This window comes from Solea solea, chromosome 16 (assembly GCF_958295425.1).
Source record: "Solea solea chromosome 16, fSolSol10.1, whole genome shotgun sequence".
In the NCBI taxonomy this organism is placed as follows: domain Eukaryota; kingdom Metazoa; phylum Chordata; class Actinopteri; order Pleuronectiformes; family Soleidae; genus Solea; species Solea solea.
The window spans coordinates 2,067,501-2,075,000 of NC_081149.1; the positions used below are offsets into that span (position 1 = coordinate 2,067,501).

The 7,500-nt window shown below is 51.2% G+C and overlaps 19 non-coding genes across 19 annotated transcripts; 13 read left to right on the forward strand and 6 right to left on the reverse strand.

Annotated features, from left to right (window-relative positions):
• Positions 1-173: 173 nt before the first annotated feature.
• LOC131477572 (5S ribosomal RNA) lies at positions 174-292 on the forward strand. Its single transcript, XR_009243904.1, has one exon. It is a non-coding gene; the product is annotated as a 5S ribosomal RNA (ribosomal RNA).
• A 124-nt stretch (positions 293-416) lies between these two features.
• LOC131441603 (U2 spliceosomal RNA) lies at positions 417-609 on the reverse strand. Its single transcript, XR_009232207.1, has one exon. It is a non-coding gene; the product is annotated as a U2 spliceosomal RNA (small nuclear RNA).
• A 308-nt stretch (positions 610-917) lies between these two features.
• Positions 918-1,036, forward strand: LOC131477344 (5S ribosomal RNA). Its single transcript, XR_009243686.1, has one exon. It is a non-coding gene; the product is annotated as a 5S ribosomal RNA (ribosomal RNA).
• Positions 1,037-1,160: 124 nt separating this feature from the next.
• On the reverse strand, positions 1,161-1,353 carry LOC131442635 (U2 spliceosomal RNA). The gene has a single exon (XR_009233202.1). It is a non-coding gene; the product is annotated as a U2 spliceosomal RNA (small nuclear RNA).
• Positions 1,354-1,661: 308 nt separating this feature from the next.
• LOC131440802 (5S ribosomal RNA) lies at positions 1,662-1,780 on the forward strand. The gene has a single exon (XR_009231487.1). It is a non-coding gene; the product is annotated as a 5S ribosomal RNA (ribosomal RNA).
• Positions 1,781-1,904: 124 nt separating this feature from the next.
• LOC131441604 (U2 spliceosomal RNA) lies at positions 1,905-2,097 on the reverse strand. The gene has a single exon (XR_009232208.1). It is a non-coding gene; the product is annotated as a U2 spliceosomal RNA (small nuclear RNA).
• A 308-nt stretch (positions 2,098-2,405) lies between these two features.
• LOC131477356 (5S ribosomal RNA) lies at positions 2,406-2,524 on the forward strand. The gene has a single exon (XR_009243698.1). It is a non-coding gene; the product is annotated as a 5S ribosomal RNA (ribosomal RNA).
• Positions 2,525-2,820: 296 nt separating this feature from the next.
• On the forward strand, positions 2,821-2,939 carry LOC131477368 (5S ribosomal RNA). Its single transcript, XR_009243709.1, has one exon. It is a non-coding gene; the product is annotated as a 5S ribosomal RNA (ribosomal RNA).
• A 296-nt stretch (positions 2,940-3,235) lies between these two features.
• LOC131477380 (5S ribosomal RNA) lies at positions 3,236-3,354 on the forward strand. The gene has a single exon (XR_009243720.1). It is a non-coding gene; the product is annotated as a 5S ribosomal RNA (ribosomal RNA).
• A 296-nt stretch (positions 3,355-3,650) lies between these two features.
• On the forward strand, positions 3,651-3,769 carry LOC131477574 (5S ribosomal RNA). The gene has a single exon (XR_009243905.1). It is a non-coding gene; the product is annotated as a 5S ribosomal RNA (ribosomal RNA).
• A 124-nt stretch (positions 3,770-3,893) lies between these two features.
• On the reverse strand, positions 3,894-4,086 carry LOC131441605 (U2 spliceosomal RNA). Its single transcript, XR_009232209.1, has one exon. It is a non-coding gene; the product is annotated as a U2 spliceosomal RNA (small nuclear RNA).
• Positions 4,087-4,394: 308 nt separating this feature from the next.
• Positions 4,395-4,513, forward strand: LOC131477391 (5S ribosomal RNA). Its single transcript, XR_009243731.1, has one exon. It is a non-coding gene; the product is annotated as a 5S ribosomal RNA (ribosomal RNA).
• Positions 4,514-4,637: 124 nt separating this feature from the next.
• Positions 4,638-4,830, reverse strand: LOC131442636 (U2 spliceosomal RNA). Its single transcript, XR_009233203.1, has one exon. It is a non-coding gene; the product is annotated as a U2 spliceosomal RNA (small nuclear RNA).
• Positions 4,831-5,138: 308 nt separating this feature from the next.
• Positions 5,139-5,257, forward strand: LOC131440803 (5S ribosomal RNA). The gene has a single exon (XR_009231488.1). It is a non-coding gene; the product is annotated as a 5S ribosomal RNA (ribosomal RNA).
• Positions 5,258-5,381: 124 nt separating this feature from the next.
• LOC131441606 (U2 spliceosomal RNA) lies at positions 5,382-5,574 on the reverse strand. The gene has a single exon (XR_009232210.1). It is a non-coding gene; the product is annotated as a U2 spliceosomal RNA (small nuclear RNA).
• Positions 5,575-5,882: 308 nt separating this feature from the next.
• Positions 5,883-6,001, forward strand: LOC131477403 (5S ribosomal RNA). Its single transcript, XR_009243742.1, has one exon. It is a non-coding gene; the product is annotated as a 5S ribosomal RNA (ribosomal RNA).
• A 296-nt stretch (positions 6,002-6,297) lies between these two features.
• On the forward strand, positions 6,298-6,416 carry LOC131477415 (5S ribosomal RNA). Its single transcript, XR_009243754.1, has one exon. It is a non-coding gene; the product is annotated as a 5S ribosomal RNA (ribosomal RNA).
• Positions 6,417-6,712: 296 nt separating this feature from the next.
• Positions 6,713-6,831, forward strand: LOC131477427 (5S ribosomal RNA). The gene has a single exon (XR_009243765.1). It is a non-coding gene; the product is annotated as a 5S ribosomal RNA (ribosomal RNA).
• A 296-nt stretch (positions 6,832-7,127) lies between these two features.
• LOC131477439 (5S ribosomal RNA) lies at positions 7,128-7,246 on the forward strand. Its single transcript, XR_009243776.1, has one exon. It is a non-coding gene; the product is annotated as a 5S ribosomal RNA (ribosomal RNA).
• The last annotated feature ends 254 nt before the right edge of the window (positions 7,247-7,500 follow it).

Sequence of the window (7,500 nt, forward strand, 5' to 3'; positions counted from 1 at the left end):
ATGGGGAGCAGCTTACCCATCTCGGTGTAGCTTCCTAATACTGGAATAGAGTGTAGCAGGTAGTGGAGATAAAGGCTCAAGTGCAGTGTGTTCGAAAGGCTGACTTTTGAGCTCCTCCACGAGCAGGGGGCCTTGCCTAGTCTATAAAAGGAGTCTGTGTCCCCAGCCCGTCGGCTTACGGCCATACCACCCTGAGCACGCCCGATCTCGTCTGATCTCGGAAGCTAAGCAGGGTCGGGCCTGGTTAGTACTTGGATGGCAGACCGCCTGGGAATACCAGGTGCTGTAAGCTTTTACACTGCTGCTTCCTTACAAGAAACATGGGCTTGCAATTACGTTGACGCACGGGCACGGGCACAGGCACACGTTAACGTCCTTCTAGTTCCAGCCTTGCTTTGGTTTTCACAGACAAAAGAGAATGGTGCACCGTTCCTGGTGGCACTGCAATGCCAGGTCAATGCAAGGAGTGAAGAGAGCAAGCCCCAGTTTTCACCTCCCAATGCTCAAAAATGCATTTAATATTTAATCCCCATATAGAGGACATATCAGATATTAAACTGATAAGAACAGATACTACACTTGATCTTAGCCAAAAGGCCGAGAAGCGATGGCCCACAAGTGTCTGGGGCCAACTCAAGATCTTGGCACACAAGTTACTTGTTGTGGTGCCATGTTTTTTAAGTGCGCATAACAAAGGCTGCTGCTGATCACCTCCGCCCCAAGGTGATCTAAGTGCACCTCTGAGCCTTGACGGACAGCTGCTTGACATTTGACACACTCAAAGGGCGCAGCCATACAGCAAAGCCCACCAAAAACAACTTAAACTCTTGAACGTTCGAAAGGCTGACCTTTGAGCTCCTCCACGTGCAGGGGGCCTTGCCTAGTCTATAAAAGGAGTCTGTGTCCCCAGCCCGTCGGCTTACGGCCATACCACCCTGAGCACGCCCGATCTCGTCTGATCTCGGAAGCTAAGCAGGGTCGGGCCTGGTTAGTACTTGGATGGGAGACCGCCTGGGAATACCAGGTGCTGTAAGCTTTTACACTGCTGCTTCCTTACAAGAAACATGGGCTTGCAATTACGTTGACGCACGGGCACGGGCACAGGCACACGTTAACGTCCTTCTAGTTCCAGCCTTGCTTTGGTTTTCACAGAAAAAAGAGAATGGTGCACCGTTCCTGGTGGCACTGCAATGCCAGGTCAATGCAAGGAGTGAAGAGAGCAAGTCCCAGTTTTCACCTCCCAATGCTCAAAAATGCATTTAATATTTAATCCCCATATAGAGGACATATCAGATATTAAACTGATAAGAACAGATACTACACTTGATCTTAGCCAAAAGGCCGAGAAGCGATGGCCCACAAGTGTCTGGGGCCAACTCAAGATCTTGGCACACAAGTTACTTGTTGTGGTGCCATGTTTTTTAAGTGCGCATAACAAAGGTTGCTGCTGATCACCTCCGCCCCAAGGTGATCTAAGTGCACCTCTGAGCCTTGACGGACAGCTGCTTGACATTTGACACACTCAAAGGGCGCGGCCATACAGCAAAGCCCACCAAAAACACCTTAAACTCTTGAACGTTCGAAAGGCTGACTTTTGAGCTCCTCCACGAGCAGGGGGCCTTGCCTAGTCTATAAAAGGAGTCTGTGTCCCCAACCCGTCGACTTACGGCCATATCACCCTGAGCACGCCCGATCTCGTCTGATCTCGGAAGCTAAGCAGGGTCGGGCCTGGTTAGTACTTGGATGGGAGACCGCCTGGGAATACCAGGTGCTGTAAGCTTTTACACTGCTGCTTCTTTACAAGAAACATGGGCTTGCAATTACGTTGACGCACGGGCACGGGCACAGGCACACGTTAACGTCCTTCTAGTTCCAGCCTTGCTTTGGTTTTCACAGAAAAAAGAGAATGGTGCACCGTTCCTGGTGGCACTGCAATGCCAGGTCAATGCAAGGAGTGAAGAGAGCAAGCCCCAGTTTTCACCTCCCAATGCTCAAAAATGCATTTAATATTTAATCCCCATATAGAGGACATATCAGATATTAAACTGATAAGAACAGATACTACACTTGATCTTAGCCAAAAGGCCGAGAAGCGATGGCCCACAAGTGTCTGGGGCCAACTCAAGATCTTGGCACACAAGTTACTTGTTGTGGTGCCATGTTTTTTAAGTGCGCATAACAAAGGTTGCTGCTGATCACCTCCGCCCCAAGGTGATCTAAGTGCACCTCTGAGCCTTGACGGACAGCTGCTTGACATTTGACACACTCAAAGGGCGCGGCCATACAGCAAAGCCCACCAAAAACAACTTAAACTCTTGAACGTTCGAAAGGCTGACTTTTGAGCTCCTCCACGAGCAGGGGGCCTTGCCTAGTCTATAAAAGGAGTCTGTGTCCCCAACCCGTCGGCTTACGGCCATACCACCCTGAGCACGCCCGATCTCGTCTGATCTCGGAAGCTAAGCAGGGTCGGGCCTGGTTAGTACTTGGATGGGAGACCGCCTGGGAATACCAGGTGCTGTAAGCTTTTACACTGCTGCTTCCTTACAAGAAACATGGGCTTGCAATTATGTTGACGCACGGGCACACGTTAACGTCCTTCTAGTTTCAGCCTTGGATGTCGCTCTGCAAGCATGTGAGAAGCTTGGAGATGGGGAGCAGCTTACCCATCTCGGTGTAGCTTCCTTATACTGGAATAGAGTGTAGCAGGTAGTGGAGATAAAGGCTCAAGTGCAGTGTGTTCGAAAGGCTGACTTTTGAGCTCCTCCACGAGCAGGGGGCCTTGCCTAGTCTATAAAAGGAGTCTGTGTCCCCAGCCCGTCGGCTTACGGCCATACCACCCTGAGCACGCCCGATCTCGTCTGATCTCGGAAGCTAAGCAGGGTCGGGCCTGGTTAGTACTTGGATGGGAGACCGCCTGGGAATACCAGGTGCTGTAAGCTTTTACACTGCTGCTTCCTTACAAGAAACATGGGCTTGCAATTACGTTGACGCACGGGCACACGTTAACGTCCTTCTAGTTTCAGCCTTGGATGTCGCTCTGCAAGCATGTGAGAAGCTTGGAGATGGGGAGCAGCTTACCCATCTCGGTGTAGCTTCCTAATACTGGAATAGAGTGTAGCAGGTAGTGGAGATAAAGGCTCAAGTGCAGTGTGTTCGAAAGGCTGACTTTTGAGCTCCTCCACGAGCAGGGGGCCTTGCCTAGTCTATAAAAGGAGTCTGTGTCCCCAGCCCGTCGGCTTACGGCCATACCACCCTGAGCACGCCCGATCTCGTCTGATCTCGGAAGCTAAGCAGGGTCGGGCCTGGTTAGTACTTGGATGGGAGACCGCCTGGGAATACCAGGTGCTGTAAGCTTTTACACTGCTGCTTCCTTACAAGAAACATGGGCTTGCAATTACGTTGACGCACGGGCACACGTTAACGTCCTTCTAGTTTCAGCCTTGGATGTCGCTCTGCAAGCATGTGAGAAGCTTGGAGATGGGGAGCAGCTTACCCATCTCGGTGTAGCTTCCTAATACTGGAATAGAGTGTAGCAGGTAGTGGAGATAAAGGCTCAAGTGCAGTGTGTTCGAAAGGCTGACTTTTGAGCTCCTCCACGAGCAGGGGGCCTTGCCTAGTCTATAAAAGGAGTCTGTGTCCCCAGCCCGTCGGCTTACGGCCATACCACCCTGAGCACGCCCGATCTCGTCTGATCTCGGAAGCTAAGCAGGGTCGGGCCTGGTTAGTACTTGGATGGCAGACCGCCTGGGAATACCAGGTGCTGTAAGCTTTTACACTGCTGCTTCCTTACAAGAAACATGGGCTTGCAATTACGTTGACGCACGGGCACGGGCACAGGCACACGTTAACGTCCTTCTAGTTCCAGCCTTGCTTTGGTTTTCACAGAAAAAAGAGAATGGTGCACCGTTCCTGGTGGCACTGCAATGCCAGGTCAATGCAAGGAGTGAAGAGAGCAAGCCCCAGTTTTCACCTCCCAATGCTCAAAAATGCATTTAATATTTAATCCCCATATAGAGGACATATCAGATATTAAACTGATAAGAACAGATACTACACTTGATCTTAGCCAAAAGGCCGAGAAGCGATGGCCCACAAGTGTCTGGGGCCAACTCAAGATCTTGGCACACAAGTTACTTGTTGTGGTGCCATGTTTTTTAAGTGCGCATAACAAAGGCTGCTGCTGATCACCTCCGCCCCAAGGTGATCTAAGTGCACCTCTGAGCCTTGACGGACAGCTGCTTGACATTTGACACACTCAAAGGGCGCAGCCATACAGCAAAGCCCACCAAAAACAACTTAAACTCTTGAACGTTCGAAAGGCTGACCTTTGAGCTCCTCCACGTGCAGGGGGCCTTGCCTAGTCTATAAAAGGAGTCTGTGTCCCCAGCCCGTCGGCTTACGGCCATACCACCCTGAGCACGCCCGATCTCGTCTGATCTCGGAAGCTAAGCAGGGTCGGGCCTGGTTAGTACTTGGATGGGAGACCGCCTGGGAATACCAGGTGCTGTAAGCTTTTACACTGCTGCTTCCTTACAAGAAACATGGGCTTGCAATTACGTTGACGCACGGGCACGGGCACAGGCACACGTTAACGTCCTTCTAGTTCCAGCCTTGCTTTGGTTTTCACAGAAAAAAGAGAATGGTGCACCGTTCCTGGTGGCACTGCAATGCCAGGTCAATGCAAGGAGTGAAGAGAGCAAGTCCCAGTTTTCACCTCCCAATGCTCAAAAATGCATTTAATATTTAATCCCCATATAGAGGACATATCAGATATTAAACTGATAAGAACAGATACTACACTTGATCTTAGCCAAAAGGCCGAGAAGCGATGGCCCACAAGTGTCTGGGGCCAACTCAAGATCTTGGCACACAAGTTACTTGTTGTGGTGCCATGTTTTTTAAGTGCGCATAACAAAGGTTGCTGCTGATCACCTCCGCCCCAAGGTGATCTAAGTGCACCTCTGAGCCTTGACGGACAGCTGCTTGACATTTGACACACTCAAAGGGCGCGGCCATACAGCAAAGCCCACCAAAAACACCTTAAACTCTTGAACGTTCGAAAGGCTGACTTTTGAGCTCCTCCACGAGCAGGGGGCCTTGCCTAGTCTATAAAAGGAGTCTGTGTCCCCAACCCGTCGACTTACGGCCATATCACCCTGAGCACGCCCGATCTCGTCTGATCTCGGAAGCTAAGCAGGGTCGGGCCTGGTTAGTACTTGGATGGGAGACCGCCTGGGAATACCAGGTGCTGTAAGCTTTTACACTGCTGCTTCTTTACAAGAAACATGGGCTTGCAATTACGTTGACGCACGGGCACGGGCACAGGCACACGTTAACGTCCTTCTAGTTCCAGCCTTGCTTTGGTTTTCACAGAAAAAAGAGAATGGTGCACCGTTCCTGGTGGCACTGCAATGCCAGGTCAATGCAAGGAGTGAAGAGAGCAAGCCCCAGTTTTCACCTCCCAATGCTCAAAAATGCATTTAATATTTAATCCCCATATAGAGGACATATCAGATATTAAACTGATAAGAACAGATACTACACTTGATCTTAGCCAAAAGGCCGAGAAGCGATGGCCCACAAGTGTCTGGGGCCAACTCAAGATCTTGGCACACAAGTTACTTGTTGTGGTGCCATGTTTTTTAAGTGCGCATAACAAAGGTTGCTGCTGATCACCTCCGCCCCAAGGTGATCTAAGTGCACCTCTGAGCCTTGACGGACAGCTGCTTGACATTTGACACACTCAAAGGGCGCGGCCATACAGCAAAGCCCACCAAAAACAACTTAAACTCTTGAACGTTCGAAAGGCTGACTTTTGAGCTCCTCCACGAGCAGGGGGCCTTGCCTAGTCTATAAAAGGAGTCTGTGTCCCCAACCCGTCGGCTTACGGCCATACCACCCTGAGCACGCCCGATCTCGTCTGATCTCGGAAGCTAAGCAGGGTCGGGCCTGGTTAGTACTTGGATGGGAGACCGCCTGGGAATACCAGGTGCTGTAAGCTTTTACACTGCTGCTTCCTTACAAGAAACATGGGCTTGCAATTATGTTGACGCACGGGCACACGTTAACGTCCTTCTAGTTTCAGCCTTGGATGTCGCTCTGCAAGCATGTGAGAAGCTTGGAGATGGGGAGCAGCTTACCCATCTCGGTGTAGCTTCCTTATACTGGAATAGAGTGTAGCAGGTAGTGGAGATAAAGGCTCAAGTGCAGTGTGTTCGAAAGGCTGACTTTTGAGCTCCTCCACGAGCAGGGGGCCTTGCCTAGTCTATAAAAGGAGTCTGTGTCCCCAGCCCGTCGGCTTACGGCCATACCACCCTGAGCACGCCCGATCTCGTCTGATCTCGGAAGCTAAGCAGGGTCGGGCCTGGTTAGTACTTGGATGGGAGACCGCCTGGGAATACCAGGTGCTGTAAGCTTTTACACTGCTGCTTCCTTACAAGAAACATGGGCTTGCAATTACGTTGACGCACGGGCACACGTTAACGTCCTTCTAGTTTCAGCCTTGGATGTCGCTCTGCAAGCATGTGAGAAGCTTGGAGATGGGGAGCAGCTTACCCATCTCGGTGTAGCTTCCTAATACTGGAATAGAGTGTAGCAGGTAGTGGAGATAAAGGCTCAAGTGCAGTGTGTTCGAAAGGCTGACTTTTGAGCTCCTCCACGAGCAGGGGGCCTTGCCTAGTCTATAAAAGGAGTCTGTGTCCCCAGCCCGTCGGCTTACGGCCATACCACCCTGAGCACGCCCGATCTCGTCTGATCTCGGAAGCTAAGCAGGGTCGGGCCTGGTTAGTACTTGGATGGGAGACCGCCTGGGAATACCAGGTGCTGTAAGCTTTTACACTGCTGCTTCCTTACAAGAAACATGGGCTTGCAATTACGTTGACGCACGGGCACACGTTAACGTCCTTCTAGTTTCAGCCTTGGATGTCGCTCTGCAAGCATGTGAGAAGCTTGGAGATGGGGAGCAGCTTACCCATCTCGGTGTAGCTTCCTAATACTGGAATAGAGTGTAGCAGGTAGTGGAGATAAAGGCTCAAGTGCAGTGTGTTCGAAAGGCTGACTTTTGAGCTCCTCCACGAGCAGGGGGCCTTGCCTAGTCTATAAAAGGAGTCTGTGTCCCCAGCCCGTCGGCTTACGGCCATACCACCCTGAGCACGCCCGATCTCGTCTGATCTCGGAAGCTAAGCAGGGTCGGGCCTGGTTAGTACTTGGATGGGAGACCGCCTGGGAATACCAGGTGCTGTAAGCTTTTACACTGCTGCTTCCTTACAAGAAACATGGGCTTGCAATTATGTTGACGCACGGGCACACGTTAACGTCCTTCTAGTTTCAGCCTTGGATGTCGCTCTGCAAGCATGTGAGAAGCTTGGAGATGGGGAGCAGCTTACCCATCTCGGTGTAGCTTCCTAATACTGGAATAGAGTGTAGCAGGTAGTGGAGATAAAGGCTCAAGTGCAGTGTGTTCGAAAGGCTGACTTTTGAGCTCCTCCACGAGCAGGGGGC